At 53.4% G+C, this 18,309-nt stretch overlaps 1 protein-coding gene across 1 annotated transcript in view; it reads left to right on the forward strand.

The window, feature by feature from the left end:
* The first annotated feature begins 14,039 nt into the window (after window positions 1-14,039).
* FAM222A (family with sequence similarity 222 member A) overlaps window positions 14,040-18,309 on the forward strand; it is a 56,663-nt gene continuing 52,393 nt past the window's right edge. The window contains exon 1 of the mRNA XM_003832502.5: window positions 14,040-15,094. The gene's annotated coding sequence lies outside the window, so the exon portion shown is untranslated. The remainder of the gene's footprint in view (window positions 15,095-18,309) is intronic.

Consider the following 18,309-nt stretch of genomic DNA (forward strand, 5'->3'; position numbering starts at 1 on the left):
TGGCCTAATTGCCAGCAAACCCCAGGGAGCTGTGGCTGCTTCATGCTACTTCCTTAGGATCATTTCATGACTCAGGAGGCATATTGGGAGCTCCTCTGAGCCAGCCCTGGGACCTAGCTCCTCTGTGGCCAAAGGATGGGCTTCTAACACCAGACTGGGCACCTCTACCTGCTGATCCACACTGGGTGCCTCTCATAGCTGCTCTCTCCCGATTCCCAAGGTACCTTGTGAGGTCAGTACCTATGTGCCCCCTTTCCAGACAAGACATCCCAGAGAGGGGGAGGACTGCCTCAGTTCCTCCTTCTGGGAGATAAGAATGATGAGGCCTGCCTCATGGGCAATACTGGCCCTTCCTGAGCCTCAGTTTCCTCATCTGTAAAATGGTGTGAATCTGACTTGCCAGGTTAGTGTAAGAATTTACCACCAAATAATAACAATAGCGCACAATTATTATTATTATTGAGATGGAGTCTTGCTCTGTTGCTCAGACTGGAGTGCAATGGAGCAATCTCAGCTCACTGCAGCCTCCGCCTCCCAGGTTCAAGCAATTCTCCTGCCTCAGCCTCCTGAGTAGCTGGGATTACAGGCATGTGTCACCATGCCCGGCTTATTTTTGTATTTTTAGTAGAGATGGGGTTTCCCCATGTTGGCCAGGCTGGTCTCGAACTCCTGACCTCAGGTGATCCACCTATCTCGGCCTCCCAAAGTTCTGGGATTACAGGCATCAGCCACCAGGCCAAGCCAATAGTGCACAATTATTGAGCACTTACTACGTGCCAGCTGCTTTTCAGGGCTTCTGCGTGCATTAACTCTTTTAGTTCTCACAGCAATCTTAGGAGATAGGGTTTGCTATTATCCTTATGTTACACCTGAGCAAACAGAGGCACCAAGAGGCTGAGAAGAAACTCCCCCAAACACATATAAAGGGCTTAGCACAGAATAGGCCTCCATAAAGGTTAACGCTTATTTCTCCTTCATTCCCTCCAATATCAAGCGAAGCCCTTTCCCACCATCCATACCCTTCCAGTTTCCTCTGCCTTCTCTGGACAGCCACAGAGGGTGTCATTCATGGGATCACCTGGGGACCAGAGTTGCAAAGCTTTTACCTTAAGTTAGACACAAAAGGAACTTCCAGCCCCATGGGGACCGTGAACAGACGAACATGCCCCCTAATGAGAGATGCTGAGATATAAACCAATCCTGGGACAGAAATCGGAACAGCGGTCCTTCCTAAGTCCCTTCCACTCTTAGATTCTAAAAGCAGGACTGCAATGTGGTCTGTGTGGTGCCATCTCTCTTGCATGTTTCTCCCTGGGGCTGGGAAATGCCAAGCTATTGTCTGGCACTGGGGGAGGGGGAGTTTCTCTGTGACAAGGTCCTGGGATTGGTGAGTACACCTCCTTCCACACCCCATGCACGCCAGCCCCCCAGAGCAGCTGGGCAGCATTTCTGCTGTCTGTGGGCTCATTTATCATTCAGAGGGGGGCATTGCTGCCGTGAGGTCCCCAGGGACGGCTCTGCCGTGGCCCCATCTGATTGAAATCCAGGCCCAGCACACACTCAGCCAGGAAAGTGGCTGCCTGGAACCCGAAATAAATAACACCATGGGCAGGAGGCACAAATCTGCTGCTAATTACGGCATATCCTGATTAAATGGGGTGCGTAAATAAATATTTCAGCTCAGAAGATGAATAGGCTGCAAGAGCTGCTGTGGCCAGCCCTGTTCCAAGCCCCTCTTGCCCTTCTTCTTCCTCATGGTGCCAAAGGACAGGGCCTTGGCTCCACTTGCAGTGTGGCTCAAGATCTGTCACTCCCCTACTCTGGACCTCAGTTTCTACTTTGTCAAACAGTGCCAAAGATCACCATTCAGCCAACTTTGCAGTTCTGGGGTGAGAATATGAACAGAGCATTTGGGGCGATCAGATTTTGACAGAGCCAAGGAGGCAGTGATTATGAATGGTAAAGAATTTGGAATTTGGGCTGGGTGCAGTGGCTCACACCTGTAATCTCAGCACTTTGGGAGGCCAAGGTGGGAGAATAGCTTGAATCCAGGAGTTGCAGATCAGCCTGGGCAACATAGCGAGACCCTGTCTCTGTAAAATTAAAAATAAATAAAAGCATGAGAAAGTTGGAGCCCACCAGTCTTGCGTTTGAATGCCAGCTGTGGAACTCTTTCTGTGCTTCAGTTTCCCCTTCTGCAAATTGGTGGGATGTGAAGAGCCAGTGAACCCTCTGGGCTGTGGTAGCTACTCTTGATGGTAACCCAACTCCATACACTTGAGTCCTGGTAGTTATTGTCATTATACATGGAGGTGCCCAGAAGACCCAGCCTCAGGCAAGGCCCGCATTCTCCACTCCGTGCCCATGTGGATGCCCTGCCTGGAGACCGTGCTTGCTCTCCCAGATGCCACCTCCTTATTTCCGTGAGGCAGAGCGATAATAGAATCGGGGGCCCAGGGGAGGGTAGGAGGAGGGAGAATCATCCTGGAAAAGTTTAAATCAATTAACTTCCTTCCAGAAAACAGACTGGGAAATGTAATGGAGAAATAATGACTCTTCTCCGCAGGATTAAATGACATAGACCAGGGCCCAGCAAGGAACTGCAGAGGCAGGCTCAGGAGTCTTGTCTCTGACTGCCTGTGTGGCCTTGAGCAAGTCTTAGTCCTTCTCTGAGCTTCCTCTGAGCTGCCCTCTTCCTTCTCTGAGTTTCCTCATCTGTACAAGGAGAGGGCTTGGACCAACATCAGGAATGGCTAATCAATAGCATGGCTTCCCTAACTCTCCCCTTCCTTGCCCACTGCAGGCATTGCTAATCGGTTGCAGCACCATTCTCACTAAGCCCAGATGAAATAGCAAAACAACCCAAGCCAATACTCCAGGCATTCCCTCCTGATGAGTCAGAGTGGGCACCCAGGCACCAGACCAGTTTAGATGGTCTCCAAGTCCTCATCTAGCACTAGGCCAATATTGGTGTTATTATTATTGCTATTGTAGGTGTTATTATTGCTGTTGCAGACTCAGTGTCCATCATAGCACTAACAACAAACGTTAAAGTTCACTGAGTGTTAGCTGTGGGCCAGGCACTATTCTAAGCACTTTCATATTTTAACTTACTACAGCATCATAACCATTGGACAAGGCAGTTCTTCTTCTTCTTATTATTATTATTTTACAGATCCAAGGCCTAGAGAGGGGAAGTGATTGGCCCAAGGTCACACAGCTAATAAGTGAGGCAAGGATTCAAATCCATGCCTCTGAGGCCAGGTGTGGTGGCTCACGTCTGTAATCCTAGCACTTTGGAAGGCCAAGGTGGGCAGATCACTTGAGTTGGGGAGTTGGAGACCAGCCTGGCCAACATGGTGAAACCCCGTCTCTACTAAAAATACAAAAATTAGCTGGATGTGGTGGTGCACACCTATAATCCCAGCTACTCAGGAGGCTAAAGCGGGAGGGTCTATTGAGCCCGGGAGGCAGAGGTCACAGTGAGCTGAGATCACACCGCTGCACTCCAGCCTGGATGACAGAGCCAGACCCAGTATTAAGGAAAGAAAAAAAAATCCATGCCTCTGCCTCAACTGAAACAGTCCAGATGGGGTAAAGAGACCCTTCCCTTCTCTTGCAATTGGAAGTCAGGGGAAGAGAGCCATCCTTTCTCCATGCTAAGCTCTGTGCCAAATTCATCACACACATGATCAGTTTGGAACTGTAATTATCCTCATCTTCCAGATGGGGAAACTGAGGCTCAGAGGGTTGATGGGACCTGCCCAAGGTCACGTGGCTGGTTGCTTTCAAGGGGTAGGGGGGTGGCGCTGCTCTTCTTTTCTCATCTGCCCTCTCCCTGCCTGCACTGTGAGCCCCTGAGGGCAGAAGCAGTGCCCGTTTATCCTGGAATCTCCGGCCTGGCACCTGGCACACTGGAGTTGCCGAATGAATGAAGGATGCAGCTAGTATGAGAGGAGTGCCAGGCTTAGGGTACATGCCAACTGTAAGACCATCACCAGCTCTCAGACCCGAGCTGACTCCTCGTCCCTGTCCTTTGCTGACTCACCTGCCCTGCATGCGTGACCTCTCACCTCTGTTCATGGTCCCAGATGACCCAGGGGCTTCTGGTTGGGGTCCAAATCCATCATTCCTGCATGGTCTGTCCCAGCCCTGCCTCCTCCCATCCATCTTCCCACTGCAGCTCCAGAGAAGGGGACGGTGCTGGGATGGAGGGGGAGGGGCATGGTCCCATCCCAGGATACTGTTGGCTCACTGAGTCTTCCCCAGTGTCCTCCCATCACCTCTCAAATAGCCACTCCCCAGGGCCAGGCACAGTGGCTCATGCCTGTAATCCCAGTACTTTGGGAGGCTAAGGTGGGCAGATCACCTGAGGTCAGGAGTTCAAGACCAGCCTGGACAAACTAGTGAAACCCTGTCTCTACTAAAAATACAAAAATTAACTGGGCATGGTGGCAGGCACCTGTAATCTCAGCTACTCGGGAGGCTGAGGCAGGAGAATTACTTGAACCTGGGAGGTGAAGGTTACAGTGAGCCAAGATCATGCCATTGCACTCCAGCCTGGGCAACAAAGTGAGACTCCCTCTGAAAAAAAAAAAAAATAAATAAATAAATAAATAAATAAATAAGCCACTCCCCAGTCACAGGTCCCTTTGGTCAAATACCGTGATACTCAATGTATAAGACAGCCAAAAGCAGAGGGCTCTGGCTGGTAGGTGCGGGTTAGGGGAGTTCAAACTTGTGCCCAACCCTCACTCCTTCGCTCTCATTAGCCCCCAGGGTGGAGTCTTCCCAGAAACTTCCAGAAAGAAACTGTCCCAGGGACCAGGAAGGCTGAGTTTGAGTTTGATGAGCAGCCACTGGCTCACTGTGGCAAATCTCTTCCCCTCTCTGAGCCTCAGTTTCCCCAGTGATGACATGAGAGGATTGAACCAGAAGTTTTCAAATCTTTATTGTTGAAACTGTAAAAACGCTGAACCCCAATTTGAAAAGAGGTTCAGACCCCAATTTGAAAAGGGATTTATCCCCCTGTCTTCATGCCACCCCATGCCAGGTCAGAGGGGGCCTAGCCATCTCTCCAGAAGAGTTCAACTTTGTTCAACAAGCACATATTGAGCTCTTGTTGTATACCTGGGCTCTGTGCCAAGCCTTGACCATACAAAGATGAAAAAGACCAGGTCCTTGACTTCAGATTGAAATTGAACATGCCCTAGTTGAAGTTGGCAGTGCAGGGACTGGAGTGCAGATTCCAGAGCTTTATCTTTTCCACCACCTCCGCCCACCCCTTTCACCAACTAGAGGTCCCTGAGGCATCTTCCTAAAACCCTAAGGCTCCTAGAAATGTTTTGAAAGTACCAGATTAGACTTTTTTCAAGCATTTTATTATGAAAAAATTCAAACATACAGCAAAGTTGAAAGACATTTACAATGAACACTTTAATATCCACCACCTGGTGTCTACCATTAATATTTTACTGTAGTTGCTTTATCCAATAAGGGCACCCTCCCAGCCCTGCAAGATTTCATGACTCAGAGAGGGCTATAGTGAGGAGTTTGAGTTCTTTTTGGGAAACCCTATGAATCTGTGATGGCAACACCAGCGGCTGCAACAGACACAGGCATTTAAGCAGTATATATCATGCAGCAGTTTCAAAGCTTATGGCATTGATCAACAGGTGGGCAACTTTCATCCACAAGTGATTCAGGGATCCAAGCTCCGTCCATCTTTTAGCCCTGCCCTGCCTAGGAAGAGTCGATCTTCTGCCTCGGGGCACAAGAGAAAGTTGGTGGAAAAGGGGCACAATCACACAATCACTTTTTTTTTTTTTTTTTTTTGGACGCTGGGTCTTGCTCTGTTGATTAGCCTGGAGTGCAGTGGCACAATCTTGGCTCACTGCAGCCTCCACTTCCTGGGCTCAAGCAATCCTCCTGCCTCAGCCTCCAGAGTAGCTGGGACTTCAGGTGCGTACCACCACGCCTGACTAATTTTTGTATTTTTTTGTAGACACAGGGTTTCACCATGTTGCCCAGGCTTGTCTCGAACTCCTGGGCTCAAGTGATCCTCCTGCCTCAGCCTCCCAAACTGCTGGGATAACAGGTGTGAGCCACCGCGCCCGGCCTCACAACCAATTCTTATATCACACTTGCTCACAGTTCATACACAGATGATAGTATGCATGTATGTATCATACACAGATACACAGTTCATTAATACAGAGATGAAAAAGACGAGGTCCCTGACTTTAGAGCCTTCCAATAAGTGAAACAGACGTTTATTTCCTCTTAGCTGTCCCTTTTCTGAGAGAAAGCCCATCAGATTTTCCATTTTGCAAGGGTGGGTGGATCTGACATTGGAACACTGGAGGAAGGATTTGATTCAATAAATCTTTACTTGGCACTTTCCATGTGCCCAGCATATTCATGTGGTTGAACTCATTGAGTTTTTTCCTTCACTGTTGCAAGAGCATTTTCCCCATTTTATATGAGAGAATGTTGAGATTCAAAAAATAAGCATATATATATATCTATCTTGGAATGGATGCCAAGGCTCAGAGTGGTGAAGTAACTTGCCTAAGGTCACACAGCTAGTGATGGAGCTGGAATTGAACCCAAATATCACTTCCTAGTTCCTTGCTTTTTTCTGCATCATCAGGGTGTCTGCTGGAATCAGGGTGAAGACATACAGAGGGTAGGTTTCCTGACAAAAGCCATTCCTCAGGCCCAAGCTAGGGTCTCCATATGCATCTCTTCATCTTCTCCTCCCTTACACTCCATGAGGTTGGTGCCGTCATTCTTGCCTTTTCAGAAAATGGGAAGCTGAGGATCAGAGAGGTGAAGCAACTTACCTGAGGTCACACAGCCAGTTTGGTTTCATATTTCAACCTATTTGACCTGGGACACATCTTGATGTATGACTGGTTTTTATGCTGAACATAAAGGCAGCAGGATTGTTCCTTGTCACAAAGATGGTTTAAAAGGCAATGAGACAACACTGGCTCCACTAACAATGGCAAGAACATATTTTAAGGCCATGGAGTGGCATCTCTGAGCAATAATGGTTTACAGAACAATTCCAGGCAATTTAGTAGATCCCCTAACTCCTGGATCCCAGCCAGAAAGGGGCTCTGTGGCAAGGGCAGCCAGAAAGGGAGCTCTGTGGAGCTCCCTGGGTCTGAGCCCAGGTCTGGGGCTGCGGGAGGGAGCCCAGTGCAGCTGGGCAAGAAGTTGGGACCCAGCCTATCGATGACGAAGGGCCCAATCAATGCTATCTCCCCGGGCCATGCCTGGCCAGACATTGATTTCTACGGCTGTTGTTAACTCCCTGTTTATGTAACGCCTGAACTTTGCACAACTGAACCGTTTAATGTGCAGAAGAGGGCCTGTTGCCATGAAAACCAGGCTGCTCATGGCAGCTGGGATGCAGCGGTATCCCTGTTTTATTGGCCTGAGCTGAATGTATTTTAACCTTGATAAGTCAATAACTTTTTGTACAAAAGGAAATCTGCCAGGAGGGCTTAGGAGGACCTGGGAGAGCCTGCTGGCCTTTCCAGGTTGGAGAGGAGGCGGGGCTGGCTGGGTTTAATCCCCTGGAAATATCCCTGCCACTCACAGCCTGGGAGAACCATGCCCAGCTGGCCAGAGGACAGAAAGAACCTTGGAGGGGGATGGTGGGGACCACCCATGCCTCCAATCACTATTTCCTGTCTGGTAAGGACTGCAGCTAAGTCAGACACCCACTATGGCAAAGAAACCGACCAGGGTTCAAATATTGGCTCCACACACTCAGGAGCTCTGTGTGACCTTCAGCAAGGCCAGTGACCCCAGCCTCAGAATCAGCATCTATAACACAAGCCATCAGTTCCTCTTCATGGGCGTGTTGCAAAGTTAACAGATCATGTATGCAAAGCACCTGGGGTAACTCCTGGTCAACAATGGGGCCTTCATAGATTATTGTTGTTGATATATTTTACAATAATAATCATTGATTATATTTGTAGAACACATTAGGCTCCAGGAAATGTTATATCCATTTTCTCATTACACGCCTGGCTAATTTTTGTAGTTTTAGTAGAGACAGGGTTTTGCCATGTTGGCCAGGCTGGTCTAGAACTCCTGGCCTCAAGTGATCTGCCTGCTCGGCCTCCCAAAGTGCTGGGATTACAGGCATGAGCCACTGCGCCCATCCATCATTACACTCCTTGATTTAGGCAGGGCTGGGGTAGGTAGCCCCACTTTTTAGATAAGGACACTGAGGCCCAGGGAAGTTGCCTCTCTTATCTGAGGGGTCACATGATGAGATGGTGGTGCCGACTGAAGGAACCAAGTCTCTTGACTCCCAGCTTAGTGCTCTTTCAAACTCAAAACCACAAACACAGAAATAGCCTCCATGCTATCAGGAATAGCCCAACATCCAGCCCCAGACTCATGGCAGACATCATTAATCCACAGCAGCACCGCAATCTTTCCCTTCTGAGCCTGGGCGAGACCTCAGAATCCTCCTCAACACAGAGCAGGTGTTTGAGATGAGACTCATGTGGAACCAGATGCCCTGAAAGGGCTCTGGGTTCAAGTTCCACCCCTGGCCCAAACTTGCATGACTTTGGGCAAGTGCCCTCCCCTCTCTGGGCCTCCTGGTCCCCAGTGGTGAAACAAGGGGGACGTTTAATGGTTCTTGATTCTGAGGGGGTCTCCCAGGCGGAAGGGACCCCCTACCACCTCCTGGTTCCTATCCCAGCTCCCCTGCAACCAATCCCTCTGAACCTTCTTCAACTCCATCCACAAATAATGACCTAGATCCTACTATGTGCCAGTGACTATGCAAGGTGCTGGGGACACAGCGGTGAAGAAATGACAGTCTCTCCCCTCCCAGAGCTAAGTCTAGAGAGGAAAACAGAAAATAAACGTCATCCAGGCCGGGCGCGGTGGCTCATGCCTGTAATCCCAGCACTCTGGGAGGCCGAGGCGGGTGGATCACTTGAGGTCAGGAGTTCAAGACCAGCCTGGCCAACATAGTGAAACCCCGTCTCTACTGGAAAAACAAGAAAATACAAAAATTAGCTAGGTGTGGTGGCACGTGCCTGTAATTCCAGCTACTCGGGAGGCTGAGGCAGGAGAATTGCTTGAACCTGGGAGGCATAAGTTGCAGTGAGCCGAGATCACACCACTGCACTCCAGCCTGTGCAACGAGTCTGTCTCAAAAAAAAATAAATAAATAAGAAGAAAATAAATGTCATCCTGCAAGTGCTCAGAAAGCTGCCAACAGCAGTAAGCACTGAGGAGAGGGAAAGCAAAACAAAAGGGAGGTGTTCTGGGGAAAATAACTTCAGATCGGGTAGTCAGGGAGGGCTTCCCCGAGGAGGTGACATTTAAGCTGAGACTGGAAGTATGAGAACAAACCAGAGAGCAAAAGGAAGAATGTTCCAGGCAGAAGGAACGGCTTGGGTCAAGGCCTTGAAGTGGGAAATAGTTTGGCACCTTCAAGTAACCAAGAGGAGACTAAAGTGGCCAGAAGGGAGTGAGGGTGGGATATAGTCAGGGAGATGGGCAGGGTTCGGTTCCTGAGGCCACTTGGACCTCCTCAGCCCTACACATAGCTCACCCCCTCCTCCTTGCCCCACTAGGCCTGCCCCAGAGAGAGACTCAGGTACTGGGGGGCGGGGCTGGGTGAATAACAAGGTTACACGTGTTTCTTCTTTCCCCGTTTCTCCAGGAGGAGCATAAAGAGCTCTTTCTTTTCTGCTTATTAATAGCTCTGATTAAGTTATCTCTGAAAAACCTACGTGGCGTGCACCAATGGGGGCTCGGCTCCCTCCGGGCTCTGGCCTAGATCACAGCAATGAGGGCAGGTGAGGCAACTGGGGGTGGGGTGGGAGGCTGGAGCAGGCCTGCCCCCTCTGCCTGCATAAATGCCCCGTCTCTGCCTGCTCGCCTCTCCCCAGCCCCAGCTCAGCCTCTCACCCACCTCTGCTTTTGGGGCGTTCACATCTCCCTCACTTGGAACACTAGGCCTTTGCATTGGTTGTTCCCTCTTCCGGGGGCGCTCTTCCCTCACCTCTGCCCTTGGCTACCTCCTACCCATTTTTCCCAGGGTAGCTGACTTGCCTTTTTACCATCACTGGCCCTCCGCTGAGTCAGGTGCCTGCTTCGGGCTGTCCCCTCTACTGGTACCCTGGATGACACCTGTTAGTTGCCTTCTCTGTGCCCCATGAAACCTGAGTTCCAAGAGGCCTATGTCTTGGTCTGAGTCACTGCTGAATTCCCAGTGTCAAGCACAGGGCAGGTACTTAGAAAATGTTGAATGAATGAGGGAATTGGCAGACTTAAAGGGGGAATGCTCAGGCTTCAGTGCGTGAGACCAGAGAAGGGCAAGGCAAAGATGGACCAGGTGGCTCACGTCTGTAATCCGAGTACTTTTGGAGGCCGAGGTGGGAGGATCACTTGAGCCCAGGAGTTTGAGACCATCCTGGGCAAAATAGCAAAAGCCCGTCTCTTCAACAAATTTAAAAATTAGTTGGGCATGGGAGCATGCACCTTGTAGTCCTAGCTACTCAGGAAGCTAAAGTGGGAGGATCACTTGAGCCCAGGAGTTCAAGGTTGCAGTGAACTATGATGGTGCCACTGCACTCCAGCCTGGTGACAGAGTGAGACTTTGTCTCTAAAAAACAAAAAAACAAAAAAACAGAGAAGAGCAAGACTAGCCTTACATACGTGGGAGGGTGGGAACAAAAGTTCCAGCCTCCAGGCCCCTTGAGTGATGCCTTGATTAATTGAAATGGCAATTAATCCCATTTCAAAGATGGGGGAAACTGAGGCACAGAGCGGCTGAGTCATATGGCTAGTAGCCCAGTCAGCCTGACTCCACTCCCTTCTCTTCATTCTCCCCCTCTACGTGAAAACAAAACAAAACAAAAACTTGGGCCACATTCATTCAGTGATTCAGAGATTAAGTCAGCAGACCTTCATTGAGTGCTGACTCTATGTCAGGCCTGTGCTAGGGAATAAAATGAACTGAATGCAGCCTTTGCCCTGGAAAAGCCCTCAGGCCAGTGGGAAGCCTGACAAAGAAGTGGGCCATTATAACACACACTGGACACATCTGTGAAGGGGGAAGTGCTCCAGCCTGGAGCAGGGTAGTCAGGGAAGGCTTCCTGGAGGAGGCAGCACTTTGGCTGAACTCTGAAGGAGGAGCAAGAGTTAGCTACCTGGAGGGAGGGCATTCTAGGTAGAAGGAACAGCATAAGCAATGACCTGGAGGTGAGAGAGGCACGTGCAAGGATTTGTAGATATTTCAGCAAGGTTGGTGTGTGGGAGGCAAACAAGAACAGTGAGAGATGAGATGCCCTCTGCCCCCTGCCCCCTCAGGGCCTCTTGGACCCCTGGCCAGAGCCAGTGTTCCAGGGCTGGCCTGCCTGGTGGTTTTATGGACCGTGGCAAATCCATCTTGACACTGTCTCCAATCACATAATGCAGTTGTTGGAGTTGACCAAGAGCAAAGGCACGAGGGTCTGATCTCAGGGAGATGGGCATATGGGGGAGGGGGGGCACTGGGAGTGTGGGGAGTGGGGCAGAGCATCTTACGGGGAATTCACCTGCCTGGAGGGGAGCGACAGGCATCTGGAAGGCTCTGACCTCTCCTGCTGGACAGCTGACTTGGAGCCTGCTGCTGTCGGAAATTCCACCATGAGCACATCATGGACTCATAGAACTTCAGAGATGGAGGGGTCTTTTGAGATCTTCTCGACCTGGGGTTGTCAGCCCTGGCTGTATCAGAAACCACATAGGAGCTTTGGAAACTGCTGTCCCACCAAGGAGAGTCTGATTGGTAGGGCTGGGGTTTGGGTCCTACCCTCCATTTCATGGCAGGGGAAACTGAGGTCCAGAGAAGAGAAGAAACTCCCCTCAAGGTTGCACACGGTCAAACAGTGGCTGCCACAAGGTGCAATAAATCAACGTCAGGGTTCTGGACTTTGGTTCTGTCATTTGTGTGACCTTGGGTAAGTCATGTGGCCTTCCTCCGCTGTAGGATGTGCATAGTGATCGTATATACCTTATAGGGTTTCTGCGAGGGTAAAAGGAGTTATGTGAGATAAATAGCAGTGAGCCCATGCCTGACACACAGTAGGTGTGAAGTCATGGTGACCTACAATGAAATAAATCCCAGACTTTTGACAGGCTGTGGTGCGACCTGCTGCCTTCTTCTCCTCTTCGCGATCTCTCTCATTTCCCAGGGTTTGCTTGTTACTGTCCCTCGCCCTGTTCTCAGCTGAAGTCTGGTCTCCCCACCTGTCCACACGCTGGGTCCACCCATCCAGTCGCCCCGGCCGCCCTCCCTGACGTCCCCGCAGCCCTGGCTGCTGGCCCGAGCGGGAAGCAGCTGGAGGCATATCACATTTCCAGGTAAATCCCCACCCCCACCTTCAACCTGGGGAGGGAAGGGGAGGAGATGGGGGCGGCCGCGGAGAAATAGAGCGGAGCTGCTGGGAACAGCGCGCTGAGCAGCCGCTTAGAGGCCTGAAACAGGGCCAGCTCCTGCCCTAGATAAGGCGGCGGGTGGCCTACTTGGGCCGGCCCTGGAGGTCCGCCGCGGGCGCCTCTCCCGGCGGGGTGGGTTGGCTCCTGGAAGTAGGCTAGGGCCCGTCTATAATCAGCCCGTCCGCTGGATACGCTCCCCAGGGTCTCCAAAGCCCTCCAGCCTGGGTGAGTACAGAGGGCATTTATTGAGCACTTAATGTGTGTTTTGAGTCCTTTACATGCAAGAATTCATTTTGCCCTCAAATCTACGCTGTAAGGTAGGAATTATGATGCCCCCCATTTCACAGACAAGAAACTGAGGCGCAGACCCGTGAAGGTAAATGGCCAAGACCAACAACCAGCAAGGGCAGGGCTGCAATCCCACCCAGTTTCGGTGGGACTCCAGGTATCACACGGGCATAGCCTGAGGGGTGGGGGGGTCTGGCTGCTGCTCTGCATTTCTGTGGGGATCTTTGTTATTATCCCGGAAAGCTGGCTTCCTACAGTGCTGTGTGATGGACACACAGCAACTGAGGGAACTGCCCCACCCAGGACTCAATTTCCCCATCTGTAAATGAGACTGCTAGACGGGCCGCCCATGGGCTGTGAGAACCCAGGAAGCTTCTTTAAAAGTAAAAGGGAAAGCACAGTATAGTTTGATAGATTCATATTTGAACCCCAGGTTGATGTGAAACTATGCCTCAGTTTCCCTATCTATTAAGTGGGGGAGTAGGCTAGTGCCTGTCTCCTGTGGGCGTGGGGTACGTCTAGAAGGTGTAGCTTGCAAATTGCTCAGCGCTGTGCTGGGTTATATAGTTAGCGCTCCACAGATCACAACTGTGATGCCAAAAACACATCGCTGCCAAAAATAAGCCTTAAGACAAAAACATCCAGGACCATGTCACTTCACATCTCCTTACCTCAGTTTCCTCTGTAAGTTGGAAGTATAATAATAGTACCTACCGTATCAGTTTTCTCATCTGTAAAACGGGGGTGATAGTAATACCCACTCACACGGTGTTGTATTAGATAAAATACTTTGCTACATAAGTATTAGCTACAGTTGTTATTTTTAACAAATTCCTCATGAGGTTGGCTTTTGCCAAGATTAAATGAAATAATGCCGATAATGCACTTACACAGTGCCTTGTCCCAAATATGTGATCAGTAAATGACACTGGTTTTGCCACTCCTAGTTCCTCGTCAAAGGGACTACAAAAACCAGCACGCCCTGCGCCCCCAGTCGGGGCCCCTCCACCCGGCGCCGGCGCGCAGCATGCCGGGAGTTGCAGTCCTCGCGAGGCAAGTTTCGCCTCCTCCCTGCTTGGGGGAGGAGGTTGGAGAGCCGCCCTGCCGGCCTTTGAATTTTGCCGCGAAAAGCGCGCGTGGCGGCCCCCGGCTCCGCCCCTCGCAGGACGCGGCGCCGCGTCACCCTGGTAACCGCCTCTCAGCCGCCGCTGATTGGGCTGGGCCGCGGGGGGCGGGCGGGGGACGAGACGCGGGGGCTGCTGCCGGCGCTCGCGCCTGTCAGTCGGGCCGGAGCGGAGCAGCGGGCAGGACTGCCTGGTCGGCTGCTCCGCGGAGAGGCTGCGCGCGCCGGCCGGAGGAGGCGGACAGCCGGGCCCGGCGCCTGTGGGGCGCGGCGCGCGGCACCCGGGCCTGAGACCAGGCGAGGCGCCGGCGCGCGCCAGACGGCGTGAGGCTGCGGCCCCGGGAGCCCCCGCGCGCCGCCCGGGGCCATGGGCGCGTGAGAGCCCAGCGCGCGCGGCCCCTGCTGCGGCTTGCGAGCTCGCACACCCGGTGCACAGTCCCCCGGGCCGTCCCCGTGTCCGCCCTGCGCCACTGGGATCGGCTGTTTCTCAGCGCCGAGGCCCCCGAGGCTGCATCCGAGCTTGCGTCGCCCGCTGCCGCCGCCGCTGTTCGCCGGCTTCCCCTCCCCCCACACCCGGGGCTCGGAGCAGGAGGAGGAGGGGCCGGTGCATTCTCTCCGCTGTTCTTTGCAACCTGCAGGGGCCGGTGTATGTCCGGCGAGGAGCCGGGGCCGCTGCGGGTGCGTGCAACCCCCGAAGGAGACAATCCCCCCACCTCGGGGCGAACCCGGGGGCTGCAAGCCGCGGGCGGGCGGGCGAGCGAGAGGAAGCAACAAAGACAGGCTGCAGCTGGGGCTGGCGAAAGGGGCCGCGGCCGCCGGGCTCCCAGCGCGGGCGGAGAGGGCGCCCTGGGAGCGGCGCGGGCCGAGCTGCAGCCTTGAGCGGGGCCCCGAGGGGAGGCGCAGCGCCGCCCGCCGGACGTGGCGATCACGGGCCCCGGCGAAGATGCGTCGCCTGAGCGCCCGCGCGGCCCCCGTCCGGGGCGGGCGTGACCCCCGCTGAACGGAGACCTCCCCTCCCCCCCGACTTCGGACGGCGCAGGCCGGCGCCAGGATAGCCCTCACCGACAGCGCCCCTTCCCACCCGGAGAGAGGCATCGGCCCCCAAGGGGGGCTTCCTCAGGCAGCCTCTGCCACTCCTGCATGGCTGCGACCCGCCGAGCGGAGCGTCGTGGTAGCTGAGACCTGGTGCCCTTCGACGGCCTGGCTGATCCGGTGAGTTGTGCGGGGCGGGGTTCTGCGCTGGAGCTGGGGGCACCCCCTGGCGTCCGGGCAGCCAGGATTGGACAGAAGGGGTCCTAGGCTGTTGGGGGTCCTGAAGCAGAGATAACCCTTGTCCGCCCCTTTCCTCCCTCCAAACACAACTTGTTCAGATGGGCCAGCCGATGGGAGTGGAGGTTGGGGGGCCCATTCGGATTCCGCGGGACCCTGGGCGGGTTGGTTGCCAGAGAGGAAAGGTCACCCCACCCATAAAGCTAACAAAGGTAGCGGCTGTGTCATCCGAAAATTCCCCGGGAACTCCAGTGTCTTGGAAGGGCTGGGGGGTGGGGGGCACCCAGGATGGGAAAACGTTGAGGGTCTCCCGAGCAGCCTCTGAGATCTTCAAGGGAAATCACCTCAGAGGGGGATTTGGGGTTCCAGAAACGCAGGTGGCCACGTTTGAGAATTGTGCCCCATGGGGCTAGACCTTAGAGCCCTCTTTCAAACCACTTTCCCACAAATAACTCGCAGGGACGGTAGGTTCCCCAGTGGGGGCACGACATGACGTCAAACCTTAGCCTCTGATGTCACCGGGGTTGCCGTGGCAACGCCACTTGCCTTGACCCAAGGCCGGAGGGGGCGGGGTCGTGGTAACAAGGGGCGGGGCTGGATGCCTTTGGGTAGTGGAGGGGTGAAGGCAGACTCCCCCCACCCCTACCATTGCAGTCCTCTGACCTAAATCCTTAGCGCCCCATAAGGTGGGGGAGGGAGGCAGTGCCAGCTGTCCCTGTTGATGCTCCTCCCCGCAAGGACAGGTGTTCAGAGCTTTGCCCATGTAGCCTGGCCTGTGCCTGGGGGCTCAGGCCTCCCAGACAGAGCAACTTTCTGTTTTGAAAAGAGATGCTATAGAAGAGACCTCCCTGAACCCCACCACGTACCCAGCTGGCAGGCTGAAGTTCCCAGGGTCCCCAGAGAGATGTGGGCCTCCGGCCCTCCAATAGGCTACTTCTGCTGGGGAAAATGTGGGTGCCCCTCCCCCAGCCAAGGAAGGTGCAGAGGAGCTGCTGCCTGCTGCACCCCTAGTCCAGGGGCTCCCCATGCTGTTCTACCCCAAGGTCAGGGGCCTTGGCCAACCTGGAACTCCTGATTGCCCCCTGCTCCTTCTGGTGTTTAAGAGGATTTCAACGAGCATATTGCGAGGCTGCTTAAGTGAATGGCGGGCAAGTGAGGCCCATCAGTGCCAAGGTCTGAATAAACTGTGTCTCTGTCAGGGCACCCCCAACCAACACACACCCCAGTACTGGCACTCTTCCCTGCAAAGGCCCAGAGAACCCCCAGCAAGCATCCTGCTGCTGGCTCTGGGATTCGTCTAGGTCCCTTCCAGCAATTATTGCCAGTGTCGGGTGCTGGTGAAACTGCTGTGATCACATTTCTAGGAAAAGGTTCGAAAACTGTGTCATTGCTTCAGCAGCGTGGGGCAGGGTAAGAGCAGAGAAAGTGTGTGTTCGGGTCATTAGGAGAAGCCAGGCCCCAGTCTCTGCAGCGAGCATTTTCCCTGCTCTTCTACCAAGCTCTCTAGCTAGATTAACAGGTCAATAAATATCGGTGGAGCTGCTTTTGGGGGCTTGGCAGGGAGATGGTATTTCCAGCTGAAATGGTGTCGTTAAACACACAAGCTTCCAAGGACAGAGGAGCAACAGCAGATTGGGGGAGAGCCGGGAGAGGTGGGCAGAAGGGCTGTTTGCGCTGCCTCTCGAAGCTTCCCAGTTTAGAAACAAACTCGGAGTGCGCGCCAGAGATTCACAAACACAGGCAGTTGGAGGCCCTCCGCCGAGTATTTACACTTCCACAGCCAAGGCAGAGGGAAAGGCTGTCAGAATTGGGCAATTCCTTCTGTTCCCTTCCTTCATCTCCCTGGGCTTGGCACTCAGCGTGCCAGACGATGAGCAGGAGGGAGTGCCAGCTTTCTCAGCATCTCCCTATATGCCAGGCGTTTTACACGATCTCAGTTACTCCTTGGAGTGGCTCATACGCTGTGGCCCATTTTATAGCTAATGAAACTGAGGCTTAAACAGAGGAAGTGATGGGCTACAGGTGATCAGCCAGGCAGCTGCAGAGGTTCGGTTCTGAATTGCCCTCCTGGCTCCAGAGTCCTTGTGTCTTACCACCTCCTCCCATGGGGTTGGGGGGACACTCCTACTTATTGGACAGGGGTCCCTGCAGGCATCAGAGGCTATCAGCCATGGAGGGGGAGTCTGGCCCCACCAAGATGCTTTGTCCACACCAAAAGGCAGATTTGAATCCTCTCTTCCTATGACCTACAGGTCAGCATTGAGTAGATTAACAACTTCCGCCCAGCCTTGTGGTCTGTCTGGTCCCCTCACCCCCAGGACTCCTTTCTCTAGCACTAGGGGAAAGAAGGTGTAGCTTGAAACTCGCTCCTTGTCACCTGCCCTTCTGGGCTTGCTTGGAGGGAGGCGGTGAAGCTGCCCCTGGCCGCCCCAGGGACCTTCTTGGGATGTAGATGGAGCAAGGGCAAACTAGTAGATGAGGTTCCTGACCCAGCCTGAGGGTCAAAAAGCCCTAGAGGAGAGGTGCCACATGAGTCACGAAGAGGACAAATAGGAATGTGCCAGACAGGAGTGAGAAGACTGTTCTGGGTGGCCGGAGTGGCCCTGGAGCAGCCAGTGATGTGTATGGGCCCTCGTGCCTGATGGGGAAAGGGGCAGCCGTGAGTGGCTGTGTCCTGGAGCCTTAGGTGGATAGGGAAGGTTTAAGCAGGGCAGAGGATCCAGTGATCTCCTTTGACAAGGACAGTAACCCTGGACATCTCTTCCCGTAAGCGTGGAAGTGGCCACCTCGGTTCTGGGGGCAGTCTCCTCTCTCAAGGTTGGCCCCACCCCCACTAATCCTTCTCACTTATCTAATTCCTGTAAGCTCGTCCATCCCCTGTCCCTTCTGAGCCTTAGGGCTGCTCTGGACTAAACTGGGACTGGGCTGGACTGCTGAACCCCCTTGATGAGAAACTTGAGGCGCCCTGGTGATGGGCAGTGGCTCCTGATTAGGTGCCAGGCTCTGGCGTGGGTTGGGCCTGGATCGTACTCTCAGCCCGCTTGCAGGCTGTGTGACCTCGGGTGAGTACCTTTGCCTCTCTGAGCCTCAGTTTACTCATCTGTGAGAAGGACCATAGCACTCACTGCGCAGGGTCTGGTGAGGATTCAGGGAGGGCC

This window comes from Pan paniscus, chromosome 10 (assembly GCF_029289425.2).
Source record: "Pan paniscus chromosome 10, NHGRI_mPanPan1-v2.0_pri, whole genome shotgun sequence".
Classification (NCBI taxonomy): Eukaryota; Metazoa; Chordata; class Mammalia; order Primates; family Hominidae; genus Pan; species Pan paniscus.